This window comes from Drosophila montana, unplaced genomic scaffold, assembly GCF_035044405.1.
Source record: "Drosophila montana isolate Dmon_TW-CO22-7 unplaced genomic scaffold, ASM3504440v1 contig_2178_1, whole genome shotgun sequence".
NCBI lineage: Eukaryota > Metazoa > Arthropoda > Insecta > Diptera > Drosophilidae > Drosophila > Drosophila montana.
In genome coordinates, this window is record NW_026997075.1 from 1,494,166 (window position 1) to 1,511,492 (window position 17,327).

Sequence of the window (17,327 nt, forward strand, 5' to 3'; positions counted from 1 at the left end):
AAAAAGGAAAAACGTGTGCAGAAATCGGTGCAAATTGTGCAAGCTGCGACACCGATGTGTGAAGCCAAAATAAACTGCGTGAAAAGTTCGCTGAACGTTTTTCAATTTATCCACAAACTATTTTACTTGAGTGCAACTTTCACTTGCAAATGGCGCAAACTTTTCTCGGCAACTGTATGCGGCTCCTACGTACGAAATATAGAGATGAAACTGAGAGATGTGTGTTTGTGTGTGCGTGGATGTAAGTGTGTGTGTGAAAATGTTGTCTGCCGTCTGCCTGCGTAGTGCGTCGCATTAATTAATAATGGAAATAACTATGCCTGGCCGCCCGGCTGCCTCTCCGCTCGACCCCGCGTCCGACCGCCTGCCTGCTGCTTCGTTGCCAACGTTGCCAGATCGTTTGAGTGCACAGCAAACCCATTTAACAGCCCCGTCCGTCCTGCCGCATCCGTTACAGCCCCTAAGCATATAGTTGCGAGTGCTTCATTTAAAGTTAGTTAGTTACAGTTTAGATATTAAAGAGTGTAATTAAAAATTCAGCGCACAATTTACAATTAAAGCCAAAAATATTACAACCACGGGGAGTCGTTTTATTCTGTACGCATTTCTACGCTTATTAGTTTTCCATTTTTTGTTTGCTTATTTTTTTTTTCTGATTTATTTATCTATTGCTCATGCTGTTTGCCAACCAAAAGACGTGCCATTACAAAACTTTCTCTGTGTAACATTCGGTTTTTCTAATTTTCTATTTTTCATTAAAATTTTAATTTTCCTCGATTTCCCAACCAGACGGGCCACGCCCCAAAAAGAGCAAACACTGCTTCAATCGGCAGAGTTATATTTTTATAGGTTTTCACTTTCAACATTTTGAAATATCATCCCAAACACAGTCAGTCAGTTAGTCGAAATTATCAATTTACTTTTTGCTCGTTGGCTAAGATTGGAAATTAAATAATGAAAAATTCAAATAATTTTTTTTTCATATATAATAATTAATAATAAAATCATATAAAATATCGAAAAGCATTTTATGCAATTAATTTACCTAATTTAAACACATAGAGTGCTCTCGTTGGGAGTACCCGACTAGCGGATACCCTGAATATTCTTCTACCAACACCAAATGCAACTCTCGCTAGGGGGGATGGGGCGGTGGTAGCTTTACAATGTAAAATACTTGATCTGTTTATACTATTCTAGAAAGCAAGTCTTTAGCTATTATAGGTTCTAGTATCGACAAGTTCATACATACGGACAGATGGACAGACGGACGGATAGAAGGACGGACGGACATATCTAGATCGACTCGGCTATTGATGCTGACCAAGAATATATATACCTTATGGGTTCGGAAATCTTTCCTTCTACATATATTTGGTTGCAAATCATAATACACACACCTTATGCTAAATCTACATTAGACCGATGCTACATTATTTTGATATATATTAATATATGTATATGTAGATTTATAAGCTCTATTATTCACAAATTTCCAGTTAATTTCATTTGCCTTTGCCTTCGGCCAACGTGTTTACACACATAAATTAATTACATGTAATTAGCTTGCGAATGCTTCGAATGCGCACGTTAAATCACAAATTTCTTTAATTTTTTGTTGCGATTTGCGCTAATTACATAATTAAAAATGCAAATCGGTTGCAGTTGTTGTTGTTGCTGATACTTACATATATATATTTATAAAAGTGAAGTTGATGTGTTGAGAAGAGCATTAAAATGTATGCATATATATTATATATTTATTATAGAACAACAACTGGCTGCAAGTGAGTTTCAAGTAATCACAAACAGCTGCAAACATTTATAAAATTTATAAAAATATAATTAATTAAAACACAAAACGCAAAACAAGCGGCAAGCATCAGGCCAACATGGCGTATGACTAACGCCACTTGTTAAGTGCATTGATTAAAGGTAAGTGTCATAATTCACTAACCAATTATATTTAATTGTAATTGTGTGGCTGCTGGCGAGTGCGTGTGTGTGTGTGTGTGAGTGTGTCGCCATAAGCGGCAGTGTTTTGTCTATAGAGCACTTACCAACACTAACTACCCGTCATAAAAAACACATTACACAACAATATAAATAATATATAAAAAAAAAACAGAATCATGAAAACAAAAAAACTTTTTTTACATTTAACCGCATATGAAAAGAAAAAATGTATTGTTAAATAATAAAAATACTAAAAATAATCTGGCACGACTAGGAGATACCCTATAACCAGTTTGTTTATGCTTCGATACCTATTCAAATGTTTAGAGTTTTAATCGTGCTCACACAAGCACAAACATACCCGCTTAAGTCACTTTATGACTACACGGTATTCAAAATGAAAACAATGTTAGCCCCTGGGAGCTTTATCGGCATGGCTTTAGGCATTCCACATATCGAATTGTGGCATGTTTTTAGCGCAACTTGCAATGCAACAATTAACGCCGAACACAAAAAAACTGCCCCAGTTGGAATTTATTAGGAACAACATTTGTAATTATCTGGAAAACTGAGCATTCAAAATTATCCCAACCAAACCATAAATTCCACAAAGGAAAAAGCCCAAACTACATTAAACAATAATTAACTTAATCTCTCTCTCTCTTTTTATATATATGTGTATATCATAACATCGATCTATTGATATCCTAAGTACCACTCGGATATCTCTCCTTTCCCTGTTCGCCAAAAATCTGAAAACCAAAAGCTTTATTTATAAGAAGAAGGGCATATTCGACTTTTAGCCTTGGGATTACGTATACAAACACATTTGGGTTCGATATTTAAGACCTTTAAATTTCAAAAGGCGTTGACTGTTAACATCGCAGCTATTAAAGACTGTATTTCTCATAGTGTGGGGCTGAGGGACAGAAAGCACAGCTGCTGCGTTATGTGCGCAGCAATTGGCTTGCGTGCAAGTGTGTGTGCGTGCTACTGTGTGTGTGTGTACAAAGAAAAAGGCAGTTTAAGCTAGACGTTAGGCAATAGACCGAACCTGACGGTCTAGGCCTACTGGCCTAGACGCCTTGTCTACATTTTTGATGAGATTCGCAAAGAAAGGCGCATCAACTAAAGTTCTCTTTTAAGGAATGCAATAAACAAGTCTGTGCTCCAGTCGAGAATGCTCGACGAAGAATTTTATGCACTCTAAACTGACTTGCTTTAACTCGCCTAAATAAAAAACTTCACGGTTGCATGTAGTACACCGGATATTTAATTTAAGCAACAAGCTTTGGTGTCTACTAAAAACTAAAAGTATATGCTGTTGCTCACATTTTTTTAGGAGCGCCACTTTGCATTTAAGCTAGTTTACGCGGATTTTTATGCAGTCTTTTTTTTGCTTATTTTTTTTCCATATCCTCAGCCACAATCGAGTGGAGCCTGAGCCGACCGCTGGGCGCGCGCACCGTCTCTGGCTCAAGTTGTGGTTGTTTCGGTAATGGAAAAAGCAGGAAGAGGACTGCGCTGGCAATGGTCGGGACTGGTTGCCAGTGTGGCAGTGGCAACGTCGAATGCCCTTGTGAAATATGATACAACTTGTGGTGGGCAAAAGGGGCTGAAGTACCAGGGGGTGGGGTGGGGTTAGGCTGGGGGTAAGGGTGCGACGCATTGCTTTTGATTTGTGTTTGTGACCCACAAAAATGCAAAATGCCGCAAACAAGCGAAGCGAAAGCGTAACAAAAGCAAAAATCGACAGGCAGACGCGAAAATAATAAAGCACAAGCGGAAATACGATAATGCTTGCTGCATTTTGAAGTTGTTTCAGTGTGGTAAGGGGGGAGGGGGGAAAGCAGCTAGTTGCCAAAACTCAGGCGCACAATTTTCCAAGCTTTCAGATTGATACCGAATGCACAAATCACACTAGCTGTCTCACCCAGGCTGCGCTGGGTGTGTGTGTGTGTGTGAGTAGCTTTAAAAAAAATTATAAAATCCAAGAATGCCTGACTTAGAGACACCCTGCATCTAGTTACTAATGTATAACTATGCAATTTAAACGCATGACAAACGATATTAATCGATTTTCAGCTATCGAAATTTATATAAACTTACTCTGCTGTTTTGCTCTAGGCAGATGAGCAGACACACGATCATGTGTTTAGATCGTTGTTCTGCTGCGTCCTTCTGCCCCTGGCTTGACTTCAGCTTAAACTAAAAATCAATACTAATAGATGATATCGATATATATTATAGTAGTTATCGAATATATAGATTTGCGATACAAAAGAGCCTTTATTTCACGCTAGCTCTAGAAGGACAGGCAAATGCCGGATGCTTCTTTATGCGTGCTTCACAACTTTATCCCTTTTTGCCCGGTTTTATGGCTGCAGGGTATAACGAAAAGCCAAACATTATAAGGCCAGATGCAACAACTCACAAATGCCGCACTCTGGCGCCCAAAAGTTGACGCCTATAGATATGTAAAAAAAAAGATCCCATAACTGTAGCACACTTTAGAGCTCTTGTCGTTTGGTCCCCGCTCGCCCGCACACTTAAGCTAAGAGGGTGACAGTCAAAGTTATAGTTACATTCACATTTCTCGCTCGCGGTTATTGGCCTAAAGTGTTGACAAATTTATTGCCCTGTTTTGCCTTTGCCATTTGTTGGTTGATTGAAAGTTCTTCACAGCTTCAACGTTTTTCAGCCCTCCGCTGGCAAATTGATGGCAGCTCGTGAAGGGCATCTTGCCCAAAAACTGTCAGTTGGAACAGCTTATGGATTGCCAGACGCTTCTGGCAGTCAGACAGTTTAATCGTCAGCTTAGGCAAGGATTTCTATTAACAGAACGACATTAATAGACGAGTAAACGGCACTATTTATCAGCTTCTAGCTGCGGATTTGAGTTGAATTAGGAACAGTATTTCTCACAGTATTTAGTTTATTCGGAAAAAAAGAAAAAAAAAATGTATGCATGAGCTAGTCCGGAATTGAAGTGCTTGCGTAAAATGTTCAAGCACATGGTGTTATTCACTGTCCAAACTTTTAGTTACGGCCAGCCAAACAGTTGGTCACCTTAAAGCTACTGAGGCAGACCTTGGCGGTGCGATCGAACCATTGGCCAGATGGGCAGGTCTGTCGTCTGGCACGGCTATTGCGGCACACGTAGTACCGACGGCAGTGCCTGGTATCTGTTAAGAGCGTGCCATCCTCCAAGCCACGGCAGTCGCGAATTGTGATCAGAGACCTAGCTTCTTCTTGATCAGGCACATTATTCGGGCATTCGGGGCATACATTGTTCGAATCGGGGGGGCATACACATATATCACCGATGGGTGGAATTGCTGTGGTACAAGGTGTTGTTGTTGTTGTACAAGGTGGCGGCGTTGTCGTACAGGGTGGCCTTGTTGTGGTACAGGGTGGCCTTGTTGTTGTACAGGGTGGCCTTGTTGTTGTACAGGGTGGCCTTGTTGTGGTACAGGGTGGCCTTGTTGTGGTACAGGGTGGTGGCGTTGTGGTACAGGGTGGCGGCGTTGTTGTACATGGTGGCGGCGTTGTTGTACAGGGTGGCGGCGTCGTTGTACAAGGTGGCGGCGTTGTTGTACAGGGTGGCTTGGTCGTGGTGCAAGGTGGCCTGGTCGTGGTACAAGGTGGCGTTGTTACACAGGGCTCTGGTGCATCTGGCTCCGATTGGGGTGCATGTCCTGCACTAGAGCCAGCAAATGCAATCACAACGGTGAACAGGTACACTATATCTGCAAAAGAAAACGCCAGAAAGATCCTTCGTTAAGGGAATACGTCCGTTCGAGCACTGGAAACAACTCACAAACATTCATTGTTGCGTTAAAATCAAATGTGTTTGTCTTCTCGCCGCTGTTCGGCGGCTTTTATAGCCAACCACTGAGATTCTTATCAGCCGGAAAATACTCGACTATTTGCAGATCTCTGGTATGTCCAGCGTGGACAAGTGCCAGGCACAGGTTGTCAGACTACTCTTTGCTTTTAGCAAATTAACTGCGTTTGTTTACCGATCAGCAGCAAAAGGTACAGAAAAGATAAAAATTTTGTAAGACAATTGCCAAAGTCAATATTTATGGCTTGAAATTATTTACTTTAATAATTTGTTTAAGAGTTCTGTGACGCATTAAAAAACACAAATATTTTTGGAGGCTTATTATACCCTTCCAGACGGTATTATAATTTTGTCACGAAACGTGTAATCCATAGAAGGAGAGGTCTCCGACCCAACAGAGTATATATATTCTATATATATTCTTTTATATTCTTACAAATCTGCAAAAGGCAAATGCCTACAAGGGTATTAAAGTCTTCGGCATGCCGGCTTTTGTGAATTTCAAGTCACATAAGCAAAAGAGAACTTTTCATATTAACATATTTGACTTTTCTGGTCTAGATATTAGATTTTTATAACAATTCGTTGCAAATGAATTAAACATATTTTTTAATATGTCTCAACAGGCAGGTCAATATTGGCATATTCGATTGTTTTTAAGGGTTTTTTTTTTTTAGCATGCGCTGCACTTCTTACACCAAATTGAAGTCGGGTACAAAAAAGTTTCATTTTATTTCTTACAACACCCGCATAAAGAATAGCTGAAAAATTGTTTGAAACTTCTTGCCTTTGATTATTTGAAACTAGCTTTTGCAATTTAGTGCAATGTTCTGCAACCTAATCAGCTTACTTTGGAATGTGCTTTTACATGTTGTGCTAGTATTTAAAAAATACCCCACCGTTTTGACAAAGAGGCACGGAAATTGGCAAAAAATAGAGAGAAGAGAGAAAGAAAAAAGGAAACAAAATCAGCTCAAAGGATTTGCAGTTATTGATGTCCTCGCTGCAGACCCTCGACTGTTGGTTATTTCATGACTCGGGCTCGCTGAGCATGTTGATGGTATTGACATTTGGCTCCGGTCATTTGGCATGCCGAACACAGCCTGTAAAATAGTTGAAATTGCCTGTTAACTGATTTAAGGGCAACGCTGCGAGCGGCACAAAAGAAGTGGAAAGCTCGCTTTATGGCTGCGCCAGGAATTGTCAGGCCACTGGCCAAATGGACAAATGAGCGGCTGAAGAACTGACTGGTTGGCTGGTTGGTTAGTTGAGTGGACAAGTAGCCAAGTGTCGCCCATTTGGCAGCCGATAAAAATCATGTGCGCTCTAAAATGCCAATGTGCCTAAAGCGTTACGGCTGCGGGGGCTTGTGTGTGTGTGTGTGTGCGTCATAATTTTTGGGGCACAAAATACCGCTGATTTAAAACATTTGGCACGTTGCAAACTATATGGACGAGAACTATGCCATAACGTCTGACAGCTTGGAAAACTTTTGTAATTAAATGTGGCTGCTGCACCAAAGATTTATGCAACGCCCTTTTTTTTCGACCGCAGAAATTTATGCACAGACAAAACCAAAGATACAATGCACAAAAAAAACAATACAAAACGAAACATCTGATTTGAACGAAGCTTAGATGCCCTTACTGATAGTTTTGAGTAGCATTAAATTAATATTTTGTGCAGAGGCAATGACATTTTGTAATAAAGCTATGATATTTCATTGTTTGAGAAACGTTTAGTGTATGAAACCTTTTTAATCTTATCATGTTGCCCCTTAACTTAAACTTGTTGAGAATTTTAACGTCCATTTGCATAGTGTTTCCACCCTGTTTTTGGCAGAGAGCTGTATTGGCGTAGGGCTTTTGCCTTTCGCAACTAAACACTGGCCGCACGATTTGTAAAGCTGCTGAGACATTGAGTGGAGCTGAGCTGTATAAAGCAGGAGGCTTAACTCATACAACTCTGCGGCCGTGGGCCAAGTAGCATTAAGTTTAAATAGCCTGGCTGTGGCGAGTTGTATTAAAAGATCTTATATATGCACAAATATACTTTAGTTTACTCTGCAGACCAGGCATAAAAACTATCAATACGAGTCGCGATCTCTTTATCCCTTTAAGAGTATAATAATTCGCTGCTCCGACCACAAAATATGCCAGCTAGACAATCAGCTATTATTTATTTAAAGCGCAAAAATAATAATGAAATTTTTGTGATTGGTTCAACTTTAGCCCACAATTGTTGGGAATGTTTCGCTGTTGTATTTTTTATTAATGCATAAATTATGCCATTTGTGTATTTTTGAATTATTCGTCTGGTTGCGCTGGGCTCGTGCAGCTAGCATTGCCGCGACTTAGCTATTTGCATTTTGCCACGTGCCATCTGAGGTTTTGTTGCATTACTCATACGCCGCGTGTGGCCGGCATACCGGCAGACGATGCAACTGGCCATTGACAGCATTTGAATCAATTGAAATGAGGCTTGTGGTCATGATGCATTGACTGCCACCCATAATGCAAAGCGTCCATTCACAAACGATTTGATAAACTCGTGCTGTGTCCAACAAGGCTTGGTACGAATAATATTACAATTGTTTGACTATATTTAACATTTAATTTGATGGCCTTTTGTCTTATATTAACCTGGCATTCCTTTGATTCATATTCATCCATTCCTTTGGTCAATATATGTATTTATAATGTTCCGGTTGTTAGCTATATCTATTGATTGTTCTTCGATTACACCAAGCAAGATTTCGATTGAACCGATTGTTTTCGCGATGAGCCATAAAAACAGTTAAAACTCTCAGATATTCCAAAATGGGTTGGAAGAATCGTGAGCTAAAATGTCATCTATATTCTTGGGATGTGAAATTGTGAAACGATTTGACAAAAGCATTTCTGATTGGACTAAAACGAAAGACAGTTTCGAGCCGATTAGGTTTATACACGTCTATTATTAGTCAACTTTAACAGCCAACTCGTTTCCGACCATGTCCGTCCATCTGTATGAACATGCCGATCTTAGACCCCAAGTTTCAGATCAAGCATGCTAGCTTGGAAGTCTGAAGCTAAGATTTTAACAAGCAATAACCTATTCGACGCATATTCAATATATCTTTAGGAGCGAGTTGACATTTTGTCTACTGAACTTTTGGACTTTTTCCCGAATTTCGGAAGTCAACACTTCCCGATTCAATTTAACTTGTATTCCATTTTTTTCTATTAAAATTTTGAATATTTCCCAAAATATTAAATTAATGTATAATATGTCAAGAACTTTATTGTTGTTGCATCTATGGACTTTCTATCGGTCTGAAACTGTTTGAAATCGGTTGAGCTTCTCGAGAGTTATGACGAATATAGTAGCCCAACTCAGAAAAAAGGGTAACATATATTTAAAATGTAGAAAAAGCTCAAAAATCCATTTTCCCCTAGTAAGACCTCAGTCTATTCAACAATTTGAGCTTTACCAGTAACAGAAGATGAAATTCTGTTGCGCAGTGTTCTTTTGCATTTTCCTTTTGTTTTCGTTGGATTTTTTATTTTTTCAAATTATATTGCATACAAAGTATAAAATTAAGTTCCATTATTTGAATTAAATTTTTACTGAGATGGGATTAAAAAATGATTGAAATATATTTTATAAAAACTACTTTTTATTTTACTGAGGCTCGATGGAGTTTAATAATAACAAAAAAAGTATGGTATGGTATTAATATTAAAGAGTGCTTCAATTGTTCGTGAATGTGTATATATTTAAGCCCCATTCTTTATTTACCATGAACCAAACCTTAGTTAAGAAAATCTAAAGAGGAGCTGCACCATCTTTTCAAAAGATGAGTTCTTAATAAATACTTTTATTATTATATTATATTAATGTATAATATTATTGAATTATTTGTTTGCTGAAATTTTTGTGCTTTCTTTTCGAGAAGATACATATTTTTATATTGTTTTAGCCCTGCCAAGACTGGCCTTCTATGCCCACTTTATTACGGAGGATAGCATTATTTATATTTTATATATATATTTTTTATTACCTTGGCTAAGACTGCAGCAGTATGCCTGCCAAATTCTCTTTTCGGGGCTTGCTGTTGGCTTTCGGAATTTCAGAGCTATCTTGGAGCTGGTGCAAGCGCATGTAAATGAATTCGAGGAGCGCAAATTAAGTACTGAAAAAGTTTTGTTGGGCCGTAATAGGCAGAAATGATAGTTGGGATGGGACTGGGGCAAAGGCGAACGCAAAGACAAACAAGGACCTGGCTCTATGGCAATTTGTTGTGTACATATGACTATGGAAATTAAATTAAGCATAGTACTTGTAGACACACACACACACACTTGCAGTGGACTTAAGCATTGTTGTGCGTGCGTGCGTGTGTGTGTGTGTGTGTGTGCAGGCGTTGTGTCAACAAATTTTTCTATTCTAAACATTGTAAAACTTATTAGTGAAGTGACCGGAAATCTTGGAAAATCTTCACAGACACTAAAAGGATTCTCACATCTGCATAGCTTTGCCCACATTTACGCACACTCATACGCACACACACGCACATGGCGCATAGACATGGCCAGTGGAGCAGTCATGCATATACTTCAATTTTTCAACAAAATGAGTGCACATTTGACAAATACACCTTCAGTGTCACGCTAGAAAGAGCAAGTCCCGACAGGACCCGAGACATATGTGCTGCCCACTCTCTTAACCTTCCCCTCTCACACTCACACACACACACATACACACACACATTGACTGCTTGTAGGTTTTACAATTTACATGTTTTTTTTTCTCTTGTGCTGTCCAAAATTTGCCGGCAAGAAAATATAAAACTTTGCACAAATTTGTATGTGTGCACACACACACACAAACACACCACCCCCTCTGCTGCTCGTCGTCTGTGTGTGTGTGTGTGTATTTTTGCAAACCTGATTGGCTTTGTATGTGTGTGTGTGTGCACAATTCAAGCTCATATTTTACAAGAAAAACAAAATCACTGCATAGCTGACGCTGCTGGACAAAGTTTGAGTTTAAGCCCTGCCAGCAGGTGGATGGTTGAGAGGGGCCGGAGAAGCGATGGCGAAATCTGTAAACAAGGAAGTGGACAGGAACATGGACAGGCACTGTTGAGCAGCAGGCAAACAAACGAGCTGGTTTAGCAAACCCAACAGCTTAAGATTTGTGCGATCGCATAATGCAGTGAGGCATAGAAAAAATATGTACAGGCACACAACTGTGTCCCAGCGCGCGGAGCAGGTGGCTCTTAATGGGGCCTTTAACACAGATCTGTGCTTTGTGTGGCAATATGACATACCCTGTAAATGCCTAATGGGGTATTTATCACACAAAATGCTTTAATGCACAGACGAAACAAACCATATTGACTCAGCTATGGATCAATATAAAAAGCAATGCTTATAATCTATTTGAATCAATAGCAGGCTCTCTTAAGCTAGCTTTTTATTAGACCACACTGACCACATCATTGCTTGACCACTTCAGGAGCAGCCTTGGGTGTAGCCCCTGCGGCTGCTTCCTCTTTAGTCGGCTGGCTCGAGCTGCGAGCTCGTTTCTGCGCTTTGCCTTTCCAGTCTGATGCTACGGCTAAGTCTCTGAGATTCTTGTCTGATGTAGAGCACTTGTGGGTCTCTGTGGATGACCGAGTTCCTTAAAAAAGCTTGCCTTTGGAATTCTTGAAGAATTTGCATTTGTGGAGGCTGTGCCGCACACTCGCATGCCATCTGTTCATATTGGTTTGAGGTTGGCCCTGCAAAACAGAATTTTATTACACAGGCTGAGTTGCGACTAGTTGCTGAGAAGCCAGTTCAGTCTTTTAAGCCAGTTTCTCTCCGACTGTTAAACGAGACGGAAGTGCGTAGCAACCAAATCAAAGTGATTTACGATACAATATCGGCGTGCAATAAACTTTCTGACGCTAAGCGTCACTGTTTAAGTTTTGGGCAATGCTGTTACAGCATTGCCGGCAACGATAATTTACAAAAAGCTAAAACAATTATAATAAACAAACAGAAATTAACTTGCCCAAGGGCAATAAAACGCAGCGCAGGCGGCTGCAGCTGCATAGAAGCGAAAAAAAAAACGTTTCTTGTCTATTGCGCGCGCGCACCCTAGTGCGTGTGCGTGTGATTGTGCGTGCATTTGTTTACGTTTTTGCAGTGCAGGTGACCTTTCCGCAAAATTTTTGAGACTTCTGTTGACCGTTGCGGTAAATTCTGCAAGTAATAATACTTCTCAGTATGGACACGTATAGCGACTCAAATGACTCAGAAATATACAACTTGTCACCATCGTATATTGCCAAAATGAGATCTATAGACGCCCAAGCGAGGCGACTAGACGAGCGGTATAAAACTGTGCTTTGCGAGAGCCAGATTCCCGCTACCTCCTCCAGTTCAGTCTACATCACGACCATAGCCAACGCATCCGCTATTACCGCAGTCACATACGCAGTGGCTCCAGCTACTTCTGCGACGGCTCGCAACACAGCAGGCCCCAACAATGCACAAGGCAGCAGCAGAAAGCCATCATGCCACCCTACAACCACCCCATGCGCCGCTAATATGCCCATCAACACTCCTGTTGCACCGGCAATTAACACCAGCACACAAGTCGGTACTGTGCCTTATATCGATCCCCCGAGTTCGGAATGGCAAAAAGGTGGCACTGCCAGACGCAAGCGCCCTAGCGCTCCCCTCTCGCCTGACCAAACCAACAAAAAGGGTAAGACCAAAATTCTATCTAACCAGCAAGCATCAAGGGTAGTCCAAACTAGCCGGTCAAGCGACGACATCCCATCTACGTCAAAAGATGCTAGTCTAAGGATGAATCGATTTACAGCCCTTGACACTGTCGACAACGAGGCTGACGAAAATCAGAAAGATACGGAATTAGATGATATGGAGACAGAAGCCAGCATGCTGGAGGACCTACCACTGCCTGCGACAACTCCACCGCCTCCTAAGTCTAGAAAACCTGGTCCCATCATGGTTCCGGGTATAACAGATATTCACAAATTCCAGGATGCCTTGGACCAAGTCATTCCACCTAGCAGCTACTCAACTCGTACGTCTGGCTCAGGCCTAACTAGGCTATACACCAAGGACGTTCCAACATTCCGTAAAGTAATTGCTTTCATGGAAAAGTCTAAATGCCAAAACTACCACTACCAACTCCAAGAAGATAAACCTTTTCGCATTGTCATCAAACAGATGGCGTCCTCTACAGCCCAAGGCTTTATAATAAAGGAAATGCTAGACAAAGGACACAAGGTAGTCAACATCTTCAATCCTAAAGGCAAGACCTCAAATGGCTCTGAGCAAAGCAGGCTAAATATGTTTTTCTTAGACCTCAAACCGGCTCCCAACAATAAGGAAGCACTAAAAATAAACCTTTTGTGCCGTCAAGGAGTCTTAGTGGAGCGCCCCCGCCGATCTGCTGACGTTGTCCAATGCCACCGCTGCCAAGATTATGGCCATTCTAAAAACTACTGCATGAAGCAATTCGTTTGTGGTAGATGTGCTGAAGAGCACCCAACAGGATCGCCCCTTTGCAAAGCAGTCCAGGAAGGCGACTTCTTTTGCGCCAACTGTGGCGGAAACCACTCTGCCAACTACAAAGGCTGTAAATGGTACATAGACCGAATCAAGGTACGCAAGCCGGCCCCCAATATCTCGGCTACTCTCCACAAGGCGCATAATAACCACGCTCGGCAAAACAACAATGCAAATCAATTTATCCCCCCTCCCATGGTAGCTGGCAAATCTGTTTCATTTGCGGACATGCTCAGATCGGGCAACCCTACCAACAGCCAGCGAAGAGGCGTCACCCAATGCATACCAGATGGTAAAGCGAACGAAAGGCAGCTCAACAACATCCCCGGAAACAAGCCGAGCGAGGATACGAACTCGAGAATTTCGGCTCTTGAAGAGGCCATGCTAAGCCTTACCTCAAGAATGGACCAGATCCTTAATACGCTTCATAAAAACTCCGAAACTCAGCACATCCTGATGTCGCTAATTTCTCGCCTTATCCCATCAAAATGAGCCAATTAAGGATCGGATTATGGAACGCAGATGGCCTTAACAGAAAAATCCAGGAACTAAGGACTTTTCTCGCCACCCACGTCATTGACATAATGCTCCTAACGGAAACGCACATGCACATGTGCTCAAAAATATATGTCCCCGGTTATACTACATATATAACCCAACATCCCTGCAACTACCGCAGAGGAGGTGCCGGCATCTTAATCCGCCATAGCCTGAGCCACCACCCCCTGGAACACATTTCCCAACCACATCTGCAGATGGCCGCAGTCAAGATAAGCACTAGCAGAGGTGACTTCACAATTGCTTCTCTATACCTCCCGCCGGCTGTGCCATGGACCAAAGCAAATTTTGAGTTCCTAATAATGAACCTAGGACAAAAATTCATTGCCGGAGGGGACTGGAATGCGAAACACAGACTATGGGGAAACAACAGAGCCTGTACGAGAGGGCAGAATTTGCACGAAGCCATCATCGACTGCAGATGCGATGTCTTGGCTACCGGAGATGCAACATACTACGCGTACAACTCGCAACGCACTCCTAGTGCCCTAGACTTCTTCATATATGGTGGCCTTAGGCAGAGCTCACTCTCCATCGAGACCAAATATGACCTCTCTTCGGACCATCTTCCTCTTTTGGCTACTGTCCACACCAGCCCTATGCAGCAGCCAAAAAGAAAGAGTCTACTGCCGCCAAATGGGGATGTTGAAAGATTCCAGGCTGAACTCAACAACACAATCAATCTCAACATGATCCTGACCTCCCCTGAAGACATTGAGGATGCTATCGATAATTTCATGGCGAAGATTCGAGCAGCAGCCCAACTTGCTTCACATCCTATAGACCCGATCCGGATATCGCCCCCTCGAGGCTCAATCCATCCGGCGGCAGCTCCACTTCTGGCATTAAAAAGGCGGCTACGCAAGGAGCACGTGCGCACTGGTGACCTAAGAGTAAGCAGGATATATAGAAGGATATCCAACAGGCTCCAGAAAGTCCTCGCGGCCATAAGCAACCAGCAGTTCAGCAGAAAACTTATGGACGCAAGCCCAGATGCTAGCACGGGATACAGCCTCTGGCAGCTGACAAAAAGCTTTAAAAGACAGCCCGTCCGCAAGAGTCCCATAAAAAGAGAGGATGGTTCCTGGGCCAGATCGAGCTTAGAACGCGCTGAAACTTTCGCCACGCACCTAGAGGAGCGATTTAAACCGTTCGATTCCCCCCACTCGCTCCATGAAGAATACATAGACAGGACCCTTGAAGCACCACAACAACCTGATCTGTCCACTCTCCAGGTGACCCTCAAAGAGGTCGAATCACAAATCCAAGCGCTTAAGATTCGTAAAGCCCCTGGATCTGATGAACTGGACAGCAGAACAATAAAGCTGCTCCCCACCAAAGGCATACTCTTCATTGTGCTCTTATATAACACAATGCTTCGAATCGGACACTTCCCAAGGCAATGGAAAAGCGCTCTGATTGCCATGATTCCAAAACCCAAAAAATCGCTCACGCAAGTCGAATCTTATCGACCAATCAGCCTGCTTCCGACCCTCTCCAAAATATTCGAAAGAATATTAATGGCCAGAGTGTCGGAGCTGGATTGTGTTAAGCGCATCATACCAAGGCATCAGTTCGGATTTCGAAGACGGCATGGGACACCGGAGCAGCTCCACCGAGTGGTGGATTTCATCCTCGACAGCTTCGAGAACCTCGAGTATTGCGTCGCGGCATTTGTTGACATCAAACAAGCGTTTGACCGAGTGTGGCACAAAGGACTCCTGTTCAAAATAAAAACTTTGCTTCCCCCCTCTCTTTTTCATATAATCCACAGCTTCCTCAAAAACAGAAAGTTTGTAGTGGTAGTCGACGGCACGTTTTCTGCAGTCAAGGAAATCCAAGCTGGAGTCCCCCAGGGCAGTGTCCTTGCTCCGTGGCTCTACACTGTTTATACAGCCGACATGCCGACGGTGGACCCGACGACACTGGAGAATCCGGATAGCTTCAACCTCGCCACGTTCGCCGACGATACAGCAATCCTCTCAAAAGCCAGCTGTGTTTACCAAGCCACTGACCAACTACAAGAATACCTGCACGAGTTTGAGACGTGGGCATCAAAGTGGCGAATTGCCATCAACAGGCAAAAATCGATATGCTGCACATTCGCGATCCGGAGAGATACCTCGCCAGGAGTATTCCTCCAAGGCGAACTTCTTGAGCATAAAGACGGCCATCGCTACCTGGGAGTCTACCTTGATCGCAGGCTCACTTGGAGCAAACACATCGCAACAACATGCCACAGCGTACGTCAAAAACTAAAAAGTATGGCTTGGCTCCTTAAGGCAAGCAGCAAGCTTTCTCTGAGCAATAAGGTGCTGCTTTATAAAACCCTCCTGGCCCCAGTCTGGCGCTATGCAAGCCAAATTTTCGGCACGGCAGCAAAATCCCACTTGAGGAAAATAAGTGTCTTCCAAGCGAAGGTACTCAGACTGAGTGCTGGGGCTCCCTGGTACATCCGCAACCGGGCCCTAGCAAGAGACCTAAAGGTCCCCTTGGTGGGCGACCTCTTACGTCAGCAGTCCACCAGCTACATGGCCCGTCTTTCTGCCCACCCCAATATATTGGCTAGAAGACTTTTCAGAAGAAAGCGACGGAGACTTCGCAGAATCCACCCCATCGACCTCCCAAACCGGGTAATCATTTGAAAAAAAAATAAATAAAAATAATAACAATCATACTAAAATATAATGTATATTGAATAATTATAAAACTTAATAGGTAATATTAAGTATGTCTATCCCATTATAGTCAAGCTAGGTTAAGATGCTCATGTATAGTATCAATAAATTAGCTAATAAACAGAGAAAAAAAAAAAAAAAAAAAAGTCTTTTAAGCCAGCCAATTGAGGCTGCTGTCCAGGGTGAGACCTGGCCATTTTACAGCGTGTGTAGAGGGACTCATCGCACCGTTTAGGCTGATTGGGCTGCAGCTTGGCCTTCTATTTGCAAATGTAATTTAGACAGACTTGTTTGAGTTGAGCCTGAACTATGGCGGGATGCATCAGCTAGATGGGATCACACTATCGTATCTCTTACACGGCATCTCGTTTGTTTGCGAAAACATTACAAAATTAAATTCCTATCAGTAATCAGAAAATGTGTTTTATTTCTTCTTGTTACTTAACCTGATACAGGTTCGAGTAAAACTGTTAAATCGTAATAAAATGTATTTTCATATTCACAAAAGAGGAAAATTGTGCATTCCATTTTAACCTGTACAAAGACATTGTGATAGCGTGTGGCAATTACTGGCTGATCCAAAAAGATTTTCAATAGTTTTTTGGCCAAAATTAAAAAAAAAAAAACAAAAATAAAACCTTCCAACTTTCAACAAAAAAATATTCAACAATTTTCGTGCACATTATTTAAGCAAAAGTTTGAAGTACTTCAGCCGTA

General features: G+C 42.0%; 1 protein-coding gene across 3 annotated transcripts in view; it reads left to right on the plus strand.

Annotated features, from left to right (window-relative positions):
* Neto (Neuropilin and tolloid-like) overlaps positions 1-17,327 on the plus strand; it is a 94,948-nt gene that overhangs the window by 11,582 nt on the left and 66,039 nt on the right. Inside the window, exon 1 of one of the 3 annotated variants that reach the window (XM_064681001.1) lies at positions 1,849-1,935. The exons of the other annotated variants lie outside the window; for them this stretch is intronic. The gene's annotated coding sequence lies outside the window, so the exon portion shown is untranslated. Of the gene's footprint in view, positions 1-1,848; positions 1,936-17,327 lie in introns of those variants that run through there. 3 annotated transcript variants of the gene reach the window in all.